Below are 25,320 nucleotides of genomic sequence, written 5' to 3'. Positions count from 1 at the left end.
TTGTCTGCTCTGTATGTTAACTTTTGGACTCTTTTGTGTATATATAGTCAAATTTCTTGGATTGTGTTCTGAAGCGAAATCCATCTGGAGCATCTTGCTTTCAAACAAATTACTAACGATGACTTACTGAATTTTTTTCAAGCTCTTGTCTGTTAAGTTACTCGTAAAGAGCAATTTTTTTTAACTCTTAATTACAGAATTTTTAGTATATTTGGGCCCCCACCATGGTAAACTGTTAGGGACCAATTTTAGGTATTAAAAGCTCTCAATGCACAGAAACAGTGGCATTTTTAGAGATATAATAAATAATAGAGTTGGCAGGCAGGAAGCATTGTAAATGGTTAGGGATCCATTCAACAGATTAATAGCAAATTAACAAGGTATGTTAATTAATTAAATAATTTCACTTGTCTGTCAAAAGTTTTTCCCTTTTTATAAAATTTAACCTATTATGTTATCTCGAAGTTTTAGGTGTGTTATTAAATGCCAAGGTCATTCTCTACATTTTCTTATGATTTCCAGTATTATAGTTTTACTAGAGGCCCGGTGCACGAAATTTGTGCACTGGGGGGGGGGGGGGGCGGTGCCTCAGCCCAGCCTGCACCCTCTCCAATCAGGGACCCCTCAGGGGATGTCTGACTGCCGGTTTAGACCCCATCCCTCTCACAATCCAGGACTGCTGGCTTCCAACTGCTCGCCTGCCTGCCAGCCTGATCACCCCCTAACCACTCCCCTGCTAGCCTGATCGATGCCTAACTGCTCCCCTGCCGGCCCGATTGCCCCCAACTGCCCTCCCCTGCCGGCTCAGTCACCCCTAACTGCCCTCCCCTGCTGGCCTGGTTGCCCCAACTGCCCTCCCTCCCCTGCAGGCCCAGTTGCCCCTAACTGTCCTCCCCTGCTGGCCTGATCACCCACAACTACCCTCCCCTGCCAGCCATCTTGTGGCAGCCATCTTTGACTACGTGGGGGTGGCCATCTTGTGTGAGGGTGTGAGGGTCAATTTGCATATTACCTCTTTATTATATAGGATATGATATCTGCTACATGACTACAAATTTTCTACTTTCATTTATTTACATGTAAATACATAGCCTTGATTAATGAAGGCCAAATTACACCAAAACATGGAAATTTGATATCTATACTTACAGATAAAAATATTTTTACTTCAACTTTTTATGGTTATATGTACAAGATATGAGCATATTGTAGGGAACGCTTTACAGTGAATCTCTAACTCATGCCCTAGTATTTTCTGAAATGTCTGCCCTGCTCTGCACAGAGACAGGAAACTAGCTTTTTAGAGAAAATTAACTTCTTTCTGCTGAGTCTGAGAAGCAGCAGGTGGTCGTGTGTGGCTGGAAGAGTAAAAACATGAGACAGAAAAGTTAACTTGGTGGCGATCATTTAGGTCTAAGCTGCTGGGCTAAGCAGTTTGCACTCTTTGGCAATGAAGAGCCACTAGAAGGTTTTTAAATGGGAGCATTACATGACCTGACGTTTGTTGGAGGAAGGTAACACTGTAAGTCTGTAATGGATTGGAGATGTGAGAAATTTGGAGGTAAGTTACCTGTTCAGGCAAGAAATTGGTATAGTTTAGTTTAGCAATAATAGTCTCGTCAAGTAGCTAAATGTAACAGTTCCTAGCACTCGTTCGGCAATTCTGTGGATTGTGTCTGTAGAGTGAGTTCCTAGATGTTCAGCTTCTACCAATCTCATTAAAACCTAAAGCCCTTGACCATCTTTCTAACCCTGGTCTTACGAACACCTTTTAGTTCTTATGAAAGTGATTCGTGGAAGTGAAAGTACATAAAGAGTCAACAGCCTTGTTAGCCTTACTTCCTCCTTCTGGTGTGGAATATATCTTCCAGTAGTTTCCAGAGAGGTATCGTTATGGAGGGGAGCTCCGTGAAGTGCTGCGCTTACGAAAGTCTCTCTATTCTAACTTCCTAATTGATTAGTCACTTGGCCATTGTCTTCTCACCGGAGTGTGGCTGGAAGAAGCCTGTTTCATTTTAGTTCGGCATTTTTAGATGTTTTATTTTCCCTGGAAATTTCAGAATATTTTCCTCCCCTATATTATAAAATGTTGTAATGATGTGCCTTGGGCACAACTTATTATAAGTATAGCCTGTGAGGCCATACTGTGTTTTAGAAGGATCCTCCGTTATCCTTCCTTTTTGTGGCGTGTGGTGTATGCTTGACTGCGAGTACCCTTGGAACTGGTCATAAAAGGTGTCCACTCATCGCACTGATTTGCACTTAATGATCTGTTGTCAGTAGGATACCTCTCCCTCCCCTGCCCGCTGTCCCTCAGTGGGGTGTGGGGTGCTTAGTATGGAGGACACATTTGGGGTAGGGGTGGTGTTCATTGCTTATTGTGCAGGCTCTCATTCGCCTTTTCTTGTTTTTAGCACAGACCCCACCCAGGTGAGCGCCGTGGAGTGCATGGGCTTGTTTCTCATCATATTCTGACTTAGTCACGTGAGGCAGGAAATGAACACACTGTGGACGAACTTATTTCAGATTTATCTTTGATCGTTATTATCTGTGACATAATTAACTTTTCTGAGTCTAATTTGTTGAGAAAAGAGTTTATAAACTTGGAATTATCTTTTAAAAAAAATGGAAACAACTGTCTTTTTATTGATAATTTTATTAGTCAAGAAGGCAAAGTAACTCTTTCCTCCCCCTTATCAGAATGTTACTCTTAAAAATTTAAATTGAGTTCCCAGTTACCCTTGTCACTTCACCTCGACAAACCTTTTAGAAGCTGTTTCTAAACAGGTTTTCTCTCTTCTTGTAGGACATGTATGAACACCATATAAATACGTTTTTTTTTTAATGTATTTTGCTCTTTTGCCTAAGACTAAGCTGGATTTTGATAAAAGTTCTATAATTATACAGGTTCTATAATTATACAACACTTGCTTATTTTAAAATATTGACATAAATTAAACCAAAGCCTTATTTTCATAAGTTTATGTTCTTTAAAAATATTTTTTATTGATATCAGAGAGGAAGTGAGAGAGCTATAGAAACACCAATGAAGAGAGGGAATCATCGATCGGCTGCCTCCTGCATGCCCCCCACTAGGGATGGAGCCCGCAACCCAGGCATGTGCCCTTGACTGGAATCGAACCCAGGACCCTTCAGTCTGTAGGCCGATGCTCTATCCACTGAGCCAAGCCAGCGAGGGCAGTTTATGTTCTTTAAAGTACACTTGACATTATCTTACAAACATTAAGCCTCATGGAGCGTATGCCTCCCAAGACTTGCAGTGAAACCATGAGTAGAGGAACCTATAGGGTATGAAATTAGATGAGAATGGGACCAACTAAAAGCTAGTTCAGACCCCAAAAACATCCCACAGTATTTTTAAACCTGTGCTCCAAGAATGAATCCTGTGGATTGTGGGTAGCAGTTTGCTCTGGGAATAAGATAAAATGAGGGCTGGGGAATAAAAATGAGAATACAGAGGGTAAGAGATCAACCAAAGGACTTGTATGCATGCATATAAGCATAACCAATGGACACAGACAGTAGGGGATGAGGGCATGTGCTGGGGGGTGGGAGCAGGCAGGCAGAGGTCAATGAGGGGAAGAGACTTATGTAATACTTTCAACAGTAAAGAATTTAAATAGCCGAAACCGGTTTGGCTCAGTGGATAGAGCGTCGGCCTGCGGACTCAGGGGTCCCTGGTTTGATTCCGGTCAAGGGCATGTGCCTTGGTTGCAGGCACATCCCCAGTAGGGGGTGTGCAAGAGGCAGCTGATCGATGTTTCTCATCGATGTTTCTGGCTCTCTATCCCTCTCTCTTCCTCTCTGTAAAAAAATCAATAAAATATATTTTTTAAAAAGAATTTTAAAAAAATAAAACAAACAAGGAGAATACAGATGTAGCTTCTTATCTATTCTTTTACTGGTTTAAATAATTTAGATTTTATTTGAACAAAAAGTCCTATCACTAGAAAGTTTTTTTATTGAAAGCCGTTAGTTAATAGTATTGATAGTTGAAATCCAAATATTGAAGACAAGCTTGAGCATGAAGTATATAAATATCTAAGTTAAGCTTTCCTTGTTCTATTGTTGTTTTAACACCTTCTCCAGTTAGCTAGTCTCTTCATTGTTCCCTATGGTCGTCATGGTTACTCCTGACTTTGTACCTTCCTTGATATTGTACCCTAATGTGGCACATCAGAGTCTCTGCCTATTTAGCTCTGTATTTCAAGGCCAAAGTTAGAGCCAGCTTGTGCCATGAAAGTTCTCATTTATACGCACACACATTGATTTTTCCGTTTTCAGAATTTCTGTAGCTCTCAATTAAATTGCTTTGGGTTGTTCTTTTGTTGCATTCAATCATTTATTTCACTTCATTTCTGTGTGAATTTTTACTTTCTCACATAGTGTTTCCTTACAAACTTAATAACTCGGTTTTTATATTTAATTGGAATGAAGTCATGAATCTGACTTCCTTAGTTACAAGCTCTTTCCCTCGTTATCATGAAGCATTAGTGTTGTTAATGACTTATATTTTGGACTTCTTTTTAAAAAAATATATTTTATTGATTTTTTACAGAGAGGAAGGGAGAGGGATAGAGAGTTAGAAACACTGATGAGAGAGAAACATCGATCAGCTGCCTCCTGCACACCCCCTACTGGGGATGTGCCCGCAACCAAGGTACATGCCCTTGACCAGAACTGAACCTGGGACCTCTCAGTCCGCAGGCCGACGCTCTATCCACTGAGCCAAACCAGTCAGGGCTATTTTGGACTTCTTGAGTCTGATTCTTTAACATGCTTTATGCTCTTCCTTCTTTTATATTCATCTTGATTTGCCCACAGAATGGGATAAATAAATCGTTCATGTTTGGCAGCTGTATTCCTGCTACAACAGCATCCTCTTTTACTATATACATTTCTTATAAGTATTTAGGGGCAAAGAGGATCATCCTTAAATATATAGAATACACCCACTTTCTGTCCCTGTCTGCCCTCACCTAGGCATGTGATCGTTTTAGTTTGTGCATCAGGACCTGTACCTACAATAGGTTAGAGTGATTTTTGGAGAGGATAGTTGATCCCTATTTCAGGATGATTTAGTGGGACTTTTCTTGGGGACATTTGTTATTGGTGACGAGGGGCCCAAAGATGGAATAAGGAGGTGATATTACTGAATTCCCCACACCCTATCCTAAATCTATAGCTAACTAGCACCCACTGACAGTCTGAGTCAAACACTTCCCTAAGTATTTACAGCCCCAAGTGGTTCTGTTAGTCCCAAATGTCATTCCATCCCCCATATCTCCAATCCTATCCCTTAGCAAATAAATACACTGAGAAGTAAAAGAGAGTCGGAGTTTGAAAGTTGGGGAAAATTAACAGCTCTTTTCCCCCCATCTCACTTCGCAGTGGGCACTTGGAATTCTGGGAGGGTATGGGGATGTTTTGAGGCTTCCTGAGAAGGAGCCTGGGAAGCAGGGGAGGAAATGGGAGCTGTGGGGGTCAGGCATAGTGGGCAGCCAGCCAGCCAGGGGACGCCCCACCTTTTTTTTTTTTTTTTTAAATATATTTTATTGATTTTTTACAGAGAGGAAGAGAGAGGGAGACAGAAACATCGATGAGAGAGAAACATCATCAGCTGCCTCCTGTACACCCCCCACTGGGGATGGCCCGCAACCAAGGCACATGCCCTTGACCGGAATGAACCTGGGACCTTTCAGTCCGCAGGCCGACGCTCTATCCACTGAGCCAAAACGCCCCACCTTTTAAGGGGATGGGAGCATGGACTGCTGAAGGCAGGGGAAGGAAGACTTGGCTGCCCTCTCCTGGGGAGGCTGAGATGAAGCCGAACAAATGAAGTCCCTGCATCACTTGTGACTTAACCATCCCATCAGCAAAAGCTATCCCAGCGGACTAAAGCTAGAATGAGGTGAGGGTACCTTCCTGCTGCCTGCGGGCAGCCAGTAAGGCAATCCTAGCAATTCCTGCCATTTCTTTTCCCTATACGTCAGAGTAATTAGACTAGCAAGAGAGAAAGGGAAAAAGTATTCCAACCTAAATTGCCAAGGTTCTGGAGTAGGAGGATTGCCGACCTCACTTTGTCAACCACTCAGAGTTCCATGAGCAAAAGGTTAGTTCCCATCCGTGGGAGGGAGTAATGAAAGCTAATACTTCAAGTGCTTACTATGTGACCAGCACTGTTTGAAGCTTGTATATTACTTCATTTAATCTTCTAACAGTTCTGTGTGCTGTGGACTGTTACTAATTCTGTTTTACATTAGAAATTTAGGTGTGGAAATGAGATTTGAGTTAGACTTGGGAATGGAATCTTTAAAATCTACTAGTTTGAGATTCTTTACTCACAGAAAGTGACTGGGAATGTATGAACTCTGCCCTAAGGTCAAATTAAGGGCAGTATGGGGAAATTCCATATCATACAATTAAAACATAGAAATTAGAGTGAAAATTAAGCTGCTTCATGTTATATTCCACTTAATTGAGACTGTTTAATAAGCTGCTTACTTATCTAATATCAATTGAGCTCAGCTTTAGTAAATTTAACATACATGTAATAAATATAAATGTATATAGTATATCACAAAAACCATTATATTAATCTGTAGTTAATGAAATACAACATTAGAGTTATACACTGAGCCAAACTGGCTAGGGCCAACATCAGAGTTATATACAGCATGTAATATTTATTAATTTGGGAATGAATTTGGTGGTTAAGATTTGATAAATTCCCTGCTAATCTGAATGAGAGCATGTTTGTGTATGTGTGTGTGTATATACATAGATAAAACAAAAATATTGTCAAGTTTCTCTGTTATATGGACATGAATAGGATCACAATAACATTAATGCTCAAATCTTATTAGTGCCAGCTTCACATACTCATTCACATGGGGATTTCCATCTCTTGCATTTCCCATTCCTTCAACTGTTGTAGGGAGCCCCTAAGGGGTGTCATTTAGTAGCTCGCAGATTAGCCCAGACTGCTGCTTCCTTTCGGGCCTGTTGCTCTGAACGGTTCTTCTCCGGCCAGGTCTGCACCCAGACATTGTCAGCACTGCTCTCAGCTGTCCAGCTGGCCTCTACCAGCATGGCTCCCGGTTGTCCCAGGGACATGACAATTCAGCTTTCTTTTGCAAGTGAGAAACGGAATTCTCCTTCTGTGCAGTGCTTAGTCCTCTGTCAGAGTCATGGGCTCCAAAGTATTAACGGAGTTTAGAGAGACTGTTCTTCTAGTTCCTCCACAGCATGTTTTCTGCACGGAGTGTGAATCCGTAGCCACAGCGGTTTGACAAAGGTGGGTTCGTTTACCAGGCACCACCTTGCATGAGAGACTCTACTCTGGCTCCAGACACTATTGCTTAGAATGGCTTTTTTCTATGACAGATGTCGCCTTCCCTTGTTATGACTGTCGAGTGTCAGTGCTCCTTTCAGAAATTTGGATGGTCTCCTTCATTCCACCCTCCAGTATGCCAGACATGTTTCCATATAGTCTTAGTTAAGATGTTTTCCTGGGAGGCTTCTCACCCTGTAAAATCAGTGGGTGCAGGTAGATCCACAAGGGGTAGAGATTGAGAGGTTGGAAGTTGGGGGGATAAGGGTTCATCCAATCTACCTATGAGCTGTACCTGAATCTCAGCTCTAGTCTAGCTTTGGCCCCTGCTGTATCTGTATTACCATTCAATCTTTATATGGAGCTCAGCTGGTGTGGCTCGTGGTTGAGGTCACTGGTTCGATTCCCGGTCAGGGCACATGCTGGGATTGTGGGCAGGAGGCAGCTGATCAGTGATTCTCTTTCATAGATGTTTCTCTCTCTCTCTCTCTCTCTCTTTCTCTCTCTCTCTCTCTCTCTCTCCCTCACCCTCTCCCTCTCCCTCTCTCCCTCTCCTCTCTCCCTCCCTCTCTCCCTCCCTCCCTTCCTCCCTCCCTCTGTCTCTAAAAATCAGTAAAAACATATTTTTTAAAAAAGTTATATGGAATTTCATTATTTCTTTTGATTAAACTTAAGATAAAAGGTTCGAGCCATCATGTGGTTGGACAGGTTGGTGCTCAGCAGTCCCGTAAGTGACACACCTGACTTCTAATCTTGCCCTTCCCTTAATCTGTTACTTTGGGCACGTCACAGTCTCTCTTGCAGAAATGATGGGGTTGGGCAATATCCTATATAATAAAAGCCTAATATGCAAATCAGCTGAACGGTGGAATGACCGTTCCCTGTAATGCACACTGGCCACCAGGGGGCAGACGTTCAATGCAGGAGCTGCCCCCCTGGTGGTCAGTGTGCTCCCACAGGGGAACACAACCCAGCCAGAAGCCATGCTCATGGCTGGCGAGCACAGCGGCGGTGGCGGGAGCCTCTCCTGCTTCCATGCAAGCAGGCAGTAAGGAGTGAGGGGTCCCAGACTGTGAGAGCCCTGGACTGCGAGAGGGATGTCTGACCCCTGGACTGCGAGAAGGATGTCTGACCCCTGGACTGCGAGAGGGTTGTCTGACTGCTGGCTTAGGCCCGATCCCCGTGGGGACATCCCCCGAGGGGTCCCAGACTGCGAGAGGGTGCAGGCTGGGCTGAGGGACTCCCCCCACCCCCAGTGCACAAATTTTGTGCACCAGGCCTCTAGTGATCTAATAAAGTTCATTCCAGTTCTCTCATTCTGAGCTTCTGTGTTCCAAACTACAACTACTAAAATTTCATTTTATTGCCTTTATAATTTTCAGTGTCATATTTAAATTAGTTATGAAAAATAAATCATGTATGTATGCAGTGTATAGTCTGTAATAATTCTGTTAGTTCTTTTGTGTTGGCTATTTATCTAAAACTTTTTATTAGTCTCTGTCAAAATTAATATGATATACTCTGCTCTTTGAACTTTGAAGCTATACTACAAATATTCTCCAAAGTAGGTTTGTAAATGAAGGTAAAACTCTGGGCTAATAGTTTACTTATCTTTGGAGATCATTAAAAATACTACTTGGTTGTAATTGTGGGCAAGAAATATGGAAATTTAAAGGGAAATATTCTCTAAAGAAAAGAAAAAAAAATTATGGTCCATGCCACTATTACTGCTAGGTGAGATTGAGCTTCTTTTTTTAGGGTATTTTTAAAATTTGCTGTTGCTATGATAATTTTGAATTTTTGTGCATCAAAACAATCAGTAGTTGAATTGCTAAAAGACTTTTTTATGCTACTTCCTTACAGAATAGTTATTGGACAGATGTGGCTAACAGTTATCTATAAGCTCCTAATTAAATTCAGGTCTTAATCAGTGAAGACGTCTTTGATTTATCTACTCTGTCATTTGCACTTTTGTTTAAGTTTTCCATCTCTACAAGAAAACTGAAAAGAAATATTTTATTCACCTGAACTAAATTCTCTGTCCTCTTTGAAAGGACTTCCATGCCTTGACGGTATTTCCCAAAGGCCTGCCATTTAATCTTTTTTCATTATCTCAGATACCATTGAATCCTTTCTCGCTGTCCCATTAATTTCATCCTTCATATCACTGCACCTTGACATTAATGGACTGTCATTGTAGAGGATATTATGTTTGGTATGTCTGTAATATTGAATAGGACTAACATGAAATTTTCATAATTGAGTTGAGTTGCCCGAGCAATGATGTCGCCCGTATCTGGAAGGTTTCTTTAAATGACGAACCAAATTTAAAGCTTCTGGGATGAAAAATTATCAAAATATATACATTTATTCTTGCTTATGAGAATTTTAATCCACAGGCTAATCAATTATGTGTCACATTTCATGTTTTTGGTAAATGTTTATGTTTTTAGTAGCCTCAAAAATAGACCTTTGTAAAGTAGGACTCAGTTATCTTTCTTAATCTTACTTTTTTTGAAAAGCAAATACCACTGGAAAGATGACAGGGATTAGAATGTGGTGTGGTAATTATTCAGGGCTGTATCTTGACATATTTAGCTGGTAAACCTCAATTTAAATTTGATAGACTCAAGCTTTTCTAGACCTGGGCCATTTCTAGACATATTACTGGTTAAAGAAATTCAGTAAAGGAGGGGTGTTATTTTTTTTGGGGGGGGGGTGTTTTGGTTTTTTAAAAATAATATTTTTTATTGATTTCAGAGAGGAAGGGAGAGGGAGAGAGAGAGAGAGAGAAACATCAGTGTTGAGAGAGAATCTTTGATCGGCTGCTTCCTGCATGCCCCCCACTGGGGATCGAGTCTACAACCCAGATATGTGCCCTTGACTAGAATCGAACCCAGGACCCTTCAGTCCATAGGCCGGTGCTCTATCCACTGAGCCAAACCAGTTAGGGCCAGTAAAGGAGTTTTTATTTAAGGAATTTAAATGAAACTGACTTTACTGATATTAAAACCATAATTTGAATTTAATTGTAAAAATAGCTCCCAGTTCATAGTGGGACCCTTGATTTTATAATATTTGTACATTCTGGTTATTGGAAAACTTCATATGATATGTTGTTATATTGTGAGCCTTGCTCTTTGAGTCTTGTTCAGCTGTATCTGTTTCACTATTTATAATTAATTTTCATAGACGGAAGGTTGTTGCCTTATTTATTTTTCAATTATCTCTTTTTTTTTTTCAATAGTGCAAAGATCTATTATACGGTGGCTTTGCATTTTTGGCATTTCATTGCAGAAAGTATCAATTTGTCACATAAAAAGAAAAATTAGATATACTTTATTCATGTTAAAGTCACACCCTAGCCTTTTTAAAGGCAGCTTTGACTTAGAGTTGCAAGCCTGAGGATATTGATTTGAATTATGCATGACTGTCTGGTGTGCAGTTGCATTAGCCTGCTGGATGGATAATGTAAACATGTTCTGAATTTTAAGTACATGACAGTAGATGAGTGGCAGGTTAAAAATAGAACTAATAACTAAGTGCATAGTTGGAAATTTGATTTTTACAGTGTAAAACTATACAGGGATGATCTGTGCAAATGGTTGACTGCCAATATAATAACTTCTCTTGTATTTTACAAATATAAAAGATGCTGTTTAATAAGTGTACTAAGTCAGTGATTTTTTTTCTAATTTGTTGAACTTTTGACAGTAGAAAACAAAAACAGGGTAATGGGCAAGCGAATACTGATAAGAATCACCTGTCACAGATTATGAGGTAATTGTTCAGGCCTGCCATTTCTAATACATTTTTTAAAATAAATAGGCAGGAAGCTTTTCATTGCTAGTTATAGCACCCTACCCTCAGCATGTCCATTTTGAATTCTAGAATTGCGAATGGCTACAACTAAACATTGTAGTTCACAAATGAAATTTGACATTCTAGTCTCATAAAAATCTGTACCTTTCACTCCCACAGAAATTGGGAAATAAGTCAATTTGAAGCACAGTCCATATCTTTGACACCTCTATTTTACTTTACTTTTCTAAATATAAATTTCCTCTAAATCCATGATTGTTATTTCATTGTGAAAATAATCGCTAGTTGTAGAATTTGATTTTTAGTTGCTAAAGTTTATGTGCTTGTATTATATCTGATGCATATATGTATATTTGTAACTATTGGTAAATTTGACCCATTTTTTCCGTTGCATTTATGTTATTTTTCTTATTGATTCATAAGGGCTCATGGAGTTCGTTATTGTATGTTAAAAATATTTTTGTAGTTGATTTTTTAATGTTATTGATAGTGATTTTCCAACTCAGAAATTTAATATTATATTAAGATTTTTCAGCCTTTTCAATTAATGGCTTCTGGATTTTATGTTACATTTAGAAAGACCTTTCATATTTTGAGGTTTTCTTCTAGGATTTTTATGGTTTCATATTTTACATGTAAGTCTTTGATCCAGCAGGGATTTATTTTGATGCAAGGACTGAAGTGGATCTCTAGCTTTCTTTTTTCCCCAAGTTATTAACCACTCATCACTATTTCATTTACTGTATTTTAATCACTGACATGAGGTACTACTTTTCTCACATACCAAATTTCTTTTTGGGCTTTTGTCTATTTCTGAACTTTATTCTGTTCCAATTACTTCCTCATGTACAGTGTCTAATGATATATTGTAACATTATATTATTTTTGTTCATGTTTTTCTGATTATTCTTGTACCTTAATTCTTCCAGATGAACTTTAGAGTAATTATTGTGCTGTTTTGATTGGAATCACATTGACCTGGGTAAAGGTAATCAAAGCTGCATTATTCTCAGCCCAAAGTTAGAGTTCTCTGTTCCTCACTGAGGGCTGGGCAGGAGAAGGGAGCCCCGTCTCTTAATTACACTGGCCTGGTTCTTAGCCTCGGCAACAGGTAGCTGAGGACAGGATGAAAAATGGTGACATCTTACTTCCCCCCAGGAAAAAGTTCTCTGTGTGGGTGATGAGATGTGGAGACCCTTGTTATGGGTTGCAGCAGAATGGAGTAGTGTCCACATTGCTAAGCTGGGAGGAGAGAGGGAGAGAATGGTCTTGGGTCAAATACCATAGACTGTCATCTTAGTGAATTTTCATGGATGATACTGAATAGATCCTTTCTTCATTTGTTGTTCATTTCTAGACACTTTAAGTGGTCTTTATTTTAAAAAAATGGTTTCCATCAATTTCACTGGGGAGTGGCTCAATAAAGCTCTTCATGCTGTCATACTGGAAGTTGGTCTTCTATTAATTTGTTTTTTAAATTGTATGCTTTCAGCGTACAGATGGGTACAGGATAATGTCATAATGATGCATGTACTCTCTAGCTTTTTAAGATTGTAACTTTTACTATATCCCAAGAATTTTAATAAATGAAACACTTGAAGATCTCTCATAAGGTGTATATCATTCCCATGCATTTTTTGTGTTAAAATTTTTTTGCCCTAGCCGGTCTGTCTCAGTGGATAGAAGGTCGGTCTGCGCGTTGAAGGGTCTCGAGTTCGATTCTGGTCAAGGGCACATGCCTGGGTTGCAGGCTTGATCAACAGTAGGGGGTGTGCAGGAGGCAGTCAATCAATGATTCTCTTTCATCATTGATGTTTCTATCTCCCTCTCCCTTCCTCTCTGAAATCAATAAAAAATATATTTTATAAAAACCAAATTTTTAAAGCTGCTGCTTTAACAGTGTGCAAGCAGTTTTTACTAATCTTTTATATATTCATCAACACTTATAGTTGCCAGACTTAGGCATTTTTGGCAATCTACTAAATGGTATTAAACATTGTGATGGAGTTTCTAGGTACAACAGATAAGACAAAAAATAAAATTTGTGAAGATTTGAAAAGAAGAACTAAACTAGGCATTATATGGAAATGTTATGATTGTCTGCCTAGAAGGGGAAGCAGACTGTATAGGCAAATTATTAGGAAATATTTTATCCAGCAGCTTTGCTCATTATTTCTAATATGTCTAATACTTTGCCTCTAGCTCTGGCGAGGAACTCCTGCACAGTGCTGAATACTAGTGAATGCTGCTTGTTCCCGTTTTACAGGGAATGCTTCTCATGTTTTTTGTTTGTGAAGTTTGCTCTAGGTATTTGGAAGATATTTTGAGGTAATGAAATTCCCTTCTGTTCCTCACTTTCTAAGATTATTTTGTTTTGGTTTATTAATTAATGTTTAATGTTATCAATTGCTGTTTCATATGAAATCACACATTTTTATACTTTCATCCATTTTAAATTATATTAAAAGATATTTCTGTGTTCAATCAACTTTACATTCCTGAGATTTTCCTGAATCAAATTTGTTGACTCTTATTTCTGTAGGTCTAAGCTCTAAAGGAGCTTACTGTAAACTTTCCCCTTCTCGTACACTCCTTGTTTGAGTTTTAGAATCGAGTTTCACAAAATCATAAAAATGAGATAAATAAGTTTTGGATTATTTCCTCTTTCTAATTTTTCTAGAACATTATATAAAATCAAGTGTATTTGTTCTCGAAATGTTCAGTAGAATCAATCTGTAAAATCACCTTACATTACCTTTTTTTCTTTTTTGTGGGTAGATTTTTATTTATTCAGTACCTAAATGTATGTATAATTGGTTTCTGGTGAATTTTATTTTCCCAGGAATTTTCTATAAGTTTTAGAATTATGGTTAAAAGGTATTAATAGTACTCTTAGTTTAATCTTGTTATGGTTTGTGTGGTTTTTTTTTTTGGGGGGGGTATCTTTTTTTCAAGGAACCTGGTTTGGGTTTATATGAATCCTCTCTATTGAATATATTTTTTAAAATATTATTAATTTTGTGTTCTTTAATATTTTCTTTCTTTGGAGTTAACCTTCCTTTAATTTCTTGAGCTGAATACTTTATTATCTTTCAGGGTTTTTCTGTTTTCTGACATATACACTTAAGGATATGTATTTCTCTTTTTTTTTAACTGTCACAGATTTTAGTTTATAATATTTTATCTTACATCTACTTTTTTGTCTTCCCTGATTCCTATCATTTTTTTCTAGATCATAAGTTAATTTAAAGTTTAGAAAATTTCCAAATCTGTAGAAAAATTTTAAATGTATTGAGTTTTTAAAAAAATCTCTTCTGGTTTCTGAGTTCTAAGTAATTATGCTGTGATCAGATAACAATATATGTGATATTAGCTCTTCCCATTTGTTAAAAAACAAACAAACCCTGCTTTTTATAGCTAATGTATTTGTTTGGGGGGAGGGGCAAGTTGTCAATACTCAATGTGTCCATCAGAAGAATATGTATTCTTAAATTCTTGATTGCAAGGTTCTAAGAATGTCCTTTAGTCAAACTTATTGTGTTCAAATCTGCTGTATCCTTCCTAAATATTTTTCTGCTTTACCTTATTAGGCAAGATTTAAGTCTTTCAGTATGATTGTGGATTTGCAAGACTTTTGGAATTTCGTTGACTTTTCTTTAAATATTTTAAAGTTATGTTTTAAGGACTCAACATGTTTAAGGCTTATATATTTCTGTTAAATCATCCCATTTATAATTACATGGTAATAACCCTCTTTATTCTTTTACTTTTATGCCTTTTGTAGGAGGGACTAAAAAACTATTTGACATATTATACCAATACAGCTTTTTCCTATTGATATTTATCAAGTATACATATATATTTTAATGCTGTAACATTCAACCTTTCTATATTTTTAATTCTAAGTATAGCTCTTAATACTTTAGTTCTCCTATGTTTATTGCAACATATTATAATCATGTGTTTGAATTTAATTCTGCCATATTATTTTATTTTATTCACTCCACTTTTTCCATGCTGCTTTTTCTTCCCTTTTTTGTCTTTGGCCTGAGTAAAATTTTTTAAAATTCTTTATTGTTTAAAGTATTACATATGTCTTTTTTTTTTCCCATTGGCCATCCCTACCCCCCAGCACATGCCCCTATCCCCCTACTGTCTGTGTCCATTGGTTACGCTTATATGCATGCATACAAATCCTTTGCTTGATCTCTTACCCCCCACCCCCACCTTCCCCTGCCTTCCCTCTGAGGATTGACGGACTGTTTGATGCTTCTATGTCTCTGGATCTATTTTTGTTCATCAGTCTATGTTGTTCATTATATTCCACAAATGAGTGAGACCATGTGATATTTTTCTTTCTCTGACTGGCTTATTTCGCTCAGCATAATGCTATCCAGGTCCATCCATGCTGTTGCAAATGGTGAGAGTTCTTTCTTTTTTACAGCAGCGTAGTATTCCATTGTGCAGATGTACCACAGGTTTTTAATCCACTCATCTGCTGATGGTCACTTAGGTCTGTGGTCGGCAAACTGCAGCTCGCGAGCCACATTCGGCTCTTTGGCTCCTTGAGTGTGGCTCTTCCACAAATACCACGGCCTGGGCAAGTCTATTTTGAAGAAGTGGCGTTAGAAGAAGTTTAAGTTTAAAAAATTTGGCTCTCAAAAGAAATTTCAACCATTGTACTGTTGATATTTGGCTCTGTTGACTAATGAGTTTGCCGACCACTGATTTAGGTTGTTTTCAAATCTTGGCTATTGTAAATTGCGCTGCTATGAACATAGGGATGCATATGTCCTTTCTGATTGGTGTTTCTGGTTTCTTGGGATATATTCCTAGAAGTGGGATTATGGGTCAAATGGGAGTTCCATTTTTAGTTTTTTGAAGAAACTCCATACTGTTCTCCACAGTGGCTGCACCAGTCTGCATTCCCACCAGCAGAGCACAAGGGTTCCCTTTTCTCCACATCCTCTCCAGCAGTTGTCTTTTGTCGATTTGTTGATGATAGCCATTCTGACAGGTGTGAGATGGTACCGCATTGTTGTTTTGATTTGCATCTCTCAGGTGATTAGTGACTTTGAGCATGTTTTCCTATGTCTCTTTGGCCTTCTGTGTATCCACTTTCGAAAAGTGTCTATTTAAGTCTTTTGTCCATTTTTTTATTGGATTGTTTATTTTCCTTTTGTTACGATGTATGAGTTCCTTATAAATTTTGGAGAATAGACCCTTATCGGAGATAGCGTTGACAAATATGTTCTCCCATGCAGTGGGCTTTCTTGTTGTTTTGCTGGTGGTTTCTTTTGCGGTGCAGAAGCTTTTTATTTTGATGTCCCATTTGTTTATTTTCTCCTTAGTTTCCATTGCCCTAGGAGCTGTATCGGTAAAGATATTACTACGACGTATGTCTGATATTTTGCTGCCTATGGATTCTTCTAGGATTTTTATGCTTTCCCGTCTTACGTTTAAATCATTTATCCACTTTGAGTTTATTTTTGTGTATAGTGTAAGTTGGTGTCCTAGTTTCTTTTTTTTTTTTTTTTTTGCATGTATCTGACCAAATTTTCCAGCACCATTTATTGAAGAGACTATCTTGACTCCATTGTATGCTCTTTGCCTCCTTTATCAAATATTAATTGAGCATAATGGCTTGGGTCTATTTCTGGGTTCTCTGTTCTGTTACATTGGTCTATATGTCTTTTCTTATGGCAGTACCAGGCAGTTTTGAGAACAGTGGCTTTGTAATATAGCTTGATATCTGGTATTGTGATTCCCTCCAACTTTGTTCTTCTTTCTCAGGATTGCTGCAGTATTCGGGGTCTTTTTTAATACCATATTGGACTGATGTAATTTTTAGGGCCATAATGTAGTGTGCAGAAATTTTTGATGGTCTCCTAATTTGATGGTATTTGTATCTAGAAATAGCCATAGAAAAGGGGATGATTCTAAACATTCTAAACAGCTTTAGAAATTTAGAAACATTGAGAGAAAACATTGTTTGCATTCAAGTTGAAATTATTTATAAGATTTAGCATAATATTAATTACATATTAATATTATTAATGATAACTATTTATAAAATGTCTTCATAATGTAGTGGTCACTTCCATTACGTGACATAAACCTCTTGTTCTCAGAAGGGAAATGTGTTTTTTTTCCTTTCCTCCTTTAACCTTTATATGCAATCTTTTTGGCCAGCTTTCTATCTCCTTTTGCATTGTACAATCATTTAGTTGTAGAATCACAAAGCTACATGGGCTCTTGAAAGTTACATGTCATTATGCAGAAAAGTCTACACCTCAGATATCAAAACATAAAACTTGGCTTAAGTGAATAAAGTTTTGGGGTTTTTTTTGTTCAAGAAAGGAGATTCTCTAGTTTCCTTTTATAAACCAATGCATCATTAGCAATTTCCACTTTAAGAAAATTAATCTCTTATTTTAAACCAGCCCCAAATGGAACTGTTAAATGTTATGGATTTATAGTAGTCAGAATTGCAAAGATTTTTTTTAATTGCAAGGATCTTCGTGATCTAGCTCATTTTCTTCACTTTCTGTGCACAGAACCAGTTGACCGGCTAATTTAGTTTCTTAGTAGCAGACCATAGATTCAAACCCAAGTTTGCTCCCTCCCTGTTTGATGTTTCTTAGTCTCCTTGTTCCTGACATGTAACCTTCCCAAATTCTGTGCCTAGCAAAATAGGTACTAAAGCAGATGCATCTGGTTTAACAATTCCTGGGAGAAAAAGACAGTTAAACTTGGAATTGCTCTGTGTCAAGTGGTTTGCGCTTTGTTATAGGTGGGTACAGAAGAGGCACGTTGAAATCAGGTGGGTGCTTTTAGTATAGGTCCACCCACACGTTATTTTCCCAAACCACTCTTAATAGAACATGGCATTGGGCCTCTGTGGCACTCATGAGAGAAGCTGGTTTAGGTGGATAAATTTCCCTGCTGTTCAACTCCATTCAGCAAGGATAGTTTTGAATGTAATTTCTACCGACTTTCGCTATAGTTCTTAATGATAAAGAAAACAGATATTAAACGTTTAGACTTTCAGAGATGTATTATTTTTCCCTCAGCTAATTCTTATTTAAACAGAGTATTCCCATTTCCTTGAACGGTTTTTATATTTTCTACTTAGAAAATTTTCAGTCTTTTAATAGCTACAAAAGATGCTTTCCTTCTCTACAAATGAAGAAATTGGGGCATTATGAGGTTTAACCTGGAACAGTGATGGCGAACCTGTGACACGCGTGTCAGCACTGACATGCGTAGTCATTTCTGATGACACATGGCCGCATGCCGTGGATGAAACATTTGCTGCTCCTGAGGATGAAACATTTGCGAAATAATGTTTTTTCCTCAAAGTGACACACTACCCGAGTTATGCTCAGTTTTTTGGCGAAGTTTGACACACCAAGCTCAAAAGGTTGCCCATCACTGACCTAGAACCTCTTCATGGAACTTACTTTATCAAACTGAATTTTTGTACATTGTATGTGCTGCTTATAAATTCAAGAGCTTTCTTTTAGTAAATCAGCTTTTGCATTTTAGGTAATAAAAATATTTGTGTTTACCCAGCCAATATGATCTTTAGGTCACAAGTCCTTGTAGGAATAATAATATTACTAGGTTGATGTTTCTTCATTAGAAAAATTAGAATAATTAAACATTCATTAAAGGGACATACCACATTTAATAGAGTTCTTGTGAATTGTTATGTCATGTGAAGAGACTGAAACTTAAGATTTATATGCATATTTGTCTTAAAAAGTAAAACTATATCTTTGATAGGAAGTCACCTCAGCACCATTTACATATTTATACTGTTTTTAAAACTGTAAGTCACAAAAGGAGATGCTGAAAATATTTCTTGTTAGAAGTCACATCTGATATTCAATTTCTGATTTTTTTAAAAATGTGTTTTAGTAGAAGGTTTTATTAAGAAAAAATGCTATAGTAAGGGAAAAAAAGGTAAAGATAAAATGAGAGGATTTCTGACATAGTCCAAATAATTTTTATTGGTAATTTTGCCTGATAATTTTTTAAAATGCTGTTCCATTTTGCAATGTTTTTGTTACAAGCCAGCAGTTAACCTTGGACAGTCTATATGTTCTCATAAATGAGTTGTTCTGAAATTTTTTATTATGGACTATATAGATATGAATGTTGCTATGAGATATTGTCTTTAATATAATTAGTTTTCATTACTGGAGATCTGAAAACCGGTTTATTTTGGGCTTCAGGTTTCACTTTGGACCCTGTACTCACTGATGGACTGTTACATATTAGTTTATTTTAATGCTTATACCTTTTCTTTTTTAATCCCTCTTCATTTCTTACCTCGTGATTCGATGTCTACTCAGATTTTTAAAATAACATTCCAGTCCTCTGGCTTGTTTAATTTAAAAATTCCTGCACACCTACACACACACACACCTACACACACACACACACACACACACACCCCTACACACACACACACACACACACCTACACACACACACACACACACACACACCTACACACACACACACACACACACACACACACATCTTTTTGTAAAAAGCATGAATAGTAGTACAAACAATTAGAAATTCAGGGTGTCTAGATGGCTTGATTCCTGCCATGTCAGTTTCCTCGTGTTTGATGAGACACATAAAGCAGTTGTGGGAGAATGCTTGTCACTGGTATCCATGGTGACTCCAAAGATATGGAACTCAAATGGGTAGAGAGTAAGCCACAGTAATAGGTCTCATTATAAGGGCAAAATACATAAAAGGTTCAGGCATATGTTTTTAATTAGTTTCCAAAAATAGCTAGAATCGGAGAGGATGCAGTGAAATAATATTTTTCACTATTAGAAATGGTATGGGCAGCATTTGAAATTTAATGATTATCTTTTACTAAAGGACGAGAGATGTACACTTTGAATACTCATAGTAGTGTGGTTTCTCAATCATAATTTAAACAAGGGAGTGCACACAGAATAAAAGGGACACTTAGTTTCATATTGATAGAAATGTAGAATTCGCTAACCCTCTTTAATTCTTATCCCTCTACATCGTTATTCCTAATAGCACCTTTTAGGCTTTTCCTGGTTGAGTCTAATGTACTTATTAGGAAACATACTCTGTCTATACAATGTGCAGGAATGAGCCCATGGGTTTTTGTTTTAAAATGCAAGTAAGACAATAGCCGAAATTCTTATTGTTCATTAATATTAAATTTTCCACCTTTTGGGGAACATATTAACTTTGAGTGGGTTAAAACAGGATTCAGGGAAAGCAGACTATAATAATTAAGTATTTTCTGTGAGAGAATTATTATGGATAAAAGATTAATAACTCTTTTGAGACAAAATTCTTTAAAGATTTCTTTTTGAATTGCAATCTGTAAAGAATAATCTTGTATTGCATTGCAATTCAACTCATTATTTCTTCCTGTTGCTATAGAAACTAATTCTGGTGCAGCTGTGATTGCTAATCAAAATTCTAACATTATACAACCTTTTCCTCCTTAGTGCTTCGTTTTATTTTTAGTTACAAAATAATAAATTTCAATGGTGAGCCGATAACAGTGGTCAAACATTAATGCAAAGATTTTTTAAAAATTTGAGCCCTTTCCAGTGAAAATAGAGAGGTGCTCTTATTGTATAGTTTCAATATGAACAACAAAACAAAGCCTTTTTACTGAATTACAAAGGTCTATAATTGCTGTGTTACATCAACATTATGAAGCACTTAACTGCTTCATAATTCTAAATTGCTACAATTTCAACCATCTATTTTTGAAGTGTCTGGTTGCTGGTATTATAAAAATGAAAAAATAAAAAGTCCTCAGAATGCCTGAAGTGTTTTAAAACAAAATGGGAATGAGAACAGCCTTCCTCTTTTATCCTCCAGGAATTGAGATCACATTTCCAGATTATGTCATAAGAAAAAGCTAATTAGTTGTTCTCATTCTGGTCTTTATTAATATGTAACCACCACCTTACCAATCTATACTGTTAACATCATCTAATGTAAATCTGTGTTTACATTACAGGCCAGAACTGAATTATGTATTTTGTCTTTCTAAGAGCATGGGTTCTTTCCCATTTCATAAAACAAATATAAAAACTTCTCACCAAATTATTAATAGCAAAAAATGTAGTATATGAACTCCAGAAGGCCTAAACTAATTCTAAAATGAAATCTTTGGTATGTTATAGTATATATTATTGCATATACAGCACTTACCAATTTTATTTTCTGATTTGGTATATCAAATAAGGCAATAAAAGCTGAAATTTATAATTTCATATTGATTGACTTAAGTTATAACTCAGACTTGTAAAAAAGGCTATTTGTTGTCTGTTATAAAGATGAAATGAAACACAATGGGAAAGGTAGCAGATATGATTTAATTTCTGTGTTAATTTTTTACTTTCATTTACTGATGAGCATATGCTGATTGACAGGAGCATGAAAATCTAGGAGCATATAAAATCTTGCGGACTTGAGAAGGTACCATATTATTTAAAATTTATACTTGTAAATAAATCAGCTCTATTTTATTAGATTCTTTACATCTCTGATGGAATTTGAGCATTGTAAACCCGTGGTTATCTATATCCCTCAAAGATAACTAGGAATTTATTCCTTATGCATGAGAATTCTTTAATATTTTAATGGAAATCTTTCTGATTTGTTTCTTATGCTTAGCTTAATTAAATCCTTAATAACAATTTAGGGTCATGATTAATATTGACTACTAGACAGAACCAAAGTAAAAGTTGTAAATTAAGACGCTCATGCTAATGTAGATGGCATGGAGCATATTGCTAAATGACTCTGATATGGGAAGTAATCCTGTACTTTGCTTTTTGAAAAATCCTTGTTTGATTACTTTTTGTTGTGGCCTCTTGTACAGTTGGAACAAGGTGACATAGCATTCTGTACAGTTTTAACAGGGCAGAATTCTTGCAAAATCAATCTACAAACTAACTTAGAAATTCTGTTGCTTTTTCTCAGGAACACTAAATAATGAAAAATATCTGGCTCTAATTCACTTATTCTAAGTTACACTGTATAAGAGTGTAGGATTTGGTTTGGCCTGGCTGGTATGGCTCAGTGATTGAGCATGGACCTATGAACCAGGAGGTCACACATCTAGTAAATGGCAGAAGTAGAGTTAGAACCAGGCTGTCTAATACCAAACCCCACATTCTTTTTTTTTTTTTCCCAGTATGCTTTTTAAAATTGATTTTTGAGAAGGGAGAGGGGGAGAGCAACATCCATGGGCTGCCTCCTGCATGCCCCCTACTGGGGATCAAGCCTGCATGTGTCCTGAATGGGAATTGAATTGTGACCTCCTAGTTCATAGGTCAGTGCTCAACCACTGAGCAACACTGGCCAGGCCAAACCCTACACTCTTACACAGTGAAGTATTGTAAAGCATCAAATAGACCATAAATTAGTGTATGAGCATAAGGCGCTGACACAGACATAGGCACCTCTTTGTCAGCCTGCAACCCCGGCTCTGTCATTCCCATTGTTTATTAATAATGTTAGAGGAAGCATGCTACACTCTTTCAAAATTTTCTGTTAGATTGTTTACAGATGACTTGGGTCCAGGTTTTATAAATTCTTTTCTATCAAAAGAAAATGCCCTCCAGAAAGCAATACATCTTTTCTAATTCTCCATTAATGTTTCTATTGCATAGATTTTATGACACCAACAGTATGTCTTTGATGTTAACCTGGGACTTAATTTGTGGATAGCAGTACCTACATGACATATTTATTTTTAAATATTGCAAAATGTTATATTTTATGGAACTTTCTTTCCCATAGGTTCATTCCTTCAGCAACATTAAGCATTTTGATAGTAGGCCTTCATCTTTTTTCTTTTATGTTGCCGACAACTAGCATATCTTTGATAATCATAAATATTCATTTATCTATTGAGACCTTACATTGCAGACCTGGGGAATATTAAGAGTCAGTTTCTCTACTCAGAATCTCAGAACAAGTAGGAGAAATACATGTTTTTAAGAGCTTTATTGAGATGTAAGTCACATACCATAAAAACCACTTGTGTACAATTCAGTGGTTTTTAGTGTATTTACAGAGCTGTGCAGCCATCACCATAATCTAATTTTAGAACATTCTCATCACTTTAAAAATAAATCCTGTCCCCATTAGCAGTCATTGTTCAATACCACTCCCCAGCCAAGGCAACTACTAATCTATTTTCTGTCTATATGTAAAAAGTGTTCCACACACTTTTCATGTAAATGGAATAATATAATATGTGGCTATTTGTGACTGATTTCTGTCACTTTGCATAATGATTGCACGGATTTTCCATATTGTAACATGTATCAGAACTATATTATTTTGGTATCTCTTTGTATAGATAAACACATTTTATTTATTCATTCATCACTTGATGAATATTTGGGTTCTTTCTACCTTTTGACTATTATAAGTAATGGTGCCATGAGCATTCATATATAAATCATTATGAAATGTATGTTTTCATTTTTCTTAGGTACATGCAATGTAGGAGTGGAATATGCTGGGTATATCATATAACTCCATTTATAACATTTTGAGAAACTGCCCAATTACTTTTCAAAGTGGTCGTACCATTGTACATGCCCATCAGAAGTGTATGAAGGTTCCAGTTTCTTCACATGTTGTAAACACTTTTATTAGATGTTGTATTTTTCTGTGATTTGGGGAAATAGTTGTTAAAGAATTACATATAGGGCAAAGTACTACGGGAACTAGGTATGGAATGTTGGCACAAAGGATGGAATTGTTAAAACAGAACAGGAAACGTTTTATGCTAGAAATATGGAGTCTTGGATCTTGGAAACAAAGGACATCCGTAGGTTGACATCGAAAACAAAGAACAATGTATTGAGCCATGTCCAATATTAGTGAGGCATGATAATACCCATCAATTTTAAAAAACATGAGTAGTCTGGCAAAGCTGGTACAGTGATTTTCAAATTGCAGATAGATCATGAAATCAATTCTATGGATCTTGAAAAACATTTTAAAAAATGAAATTATGTTGACCATAAAATATAATTTTTGCACATAGTAAGGATAAACATTACTTAGTTCCTGTGGTTTAAAACAAAAAGATGTGAAAATGTTTCTTTAGAGTGTGTACACTAGAATTGTCAAGTAGTTGAATAGAATGTCAGGAGACTTTTCATTGACTCTTTGTGTAGTGTGAGACACAGATGTGAATGCTTAAAGCTCTAGCCCAGTGGTCAGCATACTCATTAGTCAACAGAGCCAAATATCAACAGTACAATGATGGAAATTTCTTTTGAGAGCCAAATTTTTAAAACTTGAACTATATAGGTAGGTACATTGTTATTAACTTAATTAGGGTACTCCTTCTATCGCACTGTACGTGCGTGCCCACACATGGTATTTTGTGGAAGAGCCACACTCAAGGGGCCAAAGAGCCACATGTGGCTCACAAGCTGCGGTTTGCCGACCACTGCTCTAGGATTATAACAATACTAGAGGCCCGATGCATGAAAATCGTGCAAGGGACTTGCAACCGCGGCAGCTTGCCTCAGCCCTCACAGCCCCAGCTTCGTCCAGAAGGTTGTTTAGCTGTTGGGTCTAATTAGCATATTATGCTTTTATTATTATATATTTTTTAGTCACTGATGTTTTTTAGAACTCAGTAGAATGACTTGTCAAACTAAGTAGATCAGTGTTTCTCAACCTTTTCCCATTGTTGCTTCCCTACAGAGATCATTTTAATTTATATAAATCAACTTAATTTGAATTTAACTTCTAAATAAAATTACTAAGTAAGATTTTGTTTGGTAGGTTTAAGCTTTGATTGATCAAAATTTGTAATACCTATAATTTTTGTCCCCCACTCCAGCGCTTATTTTAACCCCCTTGGGTATAATATTACCCTCATTAAGAATATGTGATCTAGCTTATTCCAATTGTGTTTAAAATTAGAAGACTTGGAATTTCCACTTCAACCCATGAGGAAATTACTACTGTAGGACTTGCTTTTCTGATAAATAATTAGAACACTGGGAAAAATGATAAGAAACAACTGTCTTCATGATTTCCTCAAAAAAATTAAAAGTGGAATTGCTTTTTTTTAAAATATAT

General features: G+C 36.9%; 1 protein-coding gene across 3 annotated transcripts in view; it reads left to right on the top strand.

Moving 5' to 3' along the window:
• Positions 1 to 25,320, top strand: part of SYT14 (synaptotagmin 14) — a 90,883-nt gene that overhangs the window by 16,510 nt on the left and 49,053 nt on the right. The window lies entirely within an intron of this gene.

The sequence above is a fragment of the Eptesicus fuscus genome, chromosome 22, assembly GCF_027574615.1.
Source record: "Eptesicus fuscus isolate TK198812 chromosome 22, DD_ASM_mEF_20220401, whole genome shotgun sequence".
Classification (NCBI taxonomy): Eukaryota; Metazoa; Chordata; class Mammalia; order Chiroptera; family Vespertilionidae; genus Eptesicus; species Eptesicus fuscus.
The sequence above is the reverse complement of the archived record's forward strand: the minus strand, read 5'-3'. Positions and strand labels throughout refer to the sequence as shown.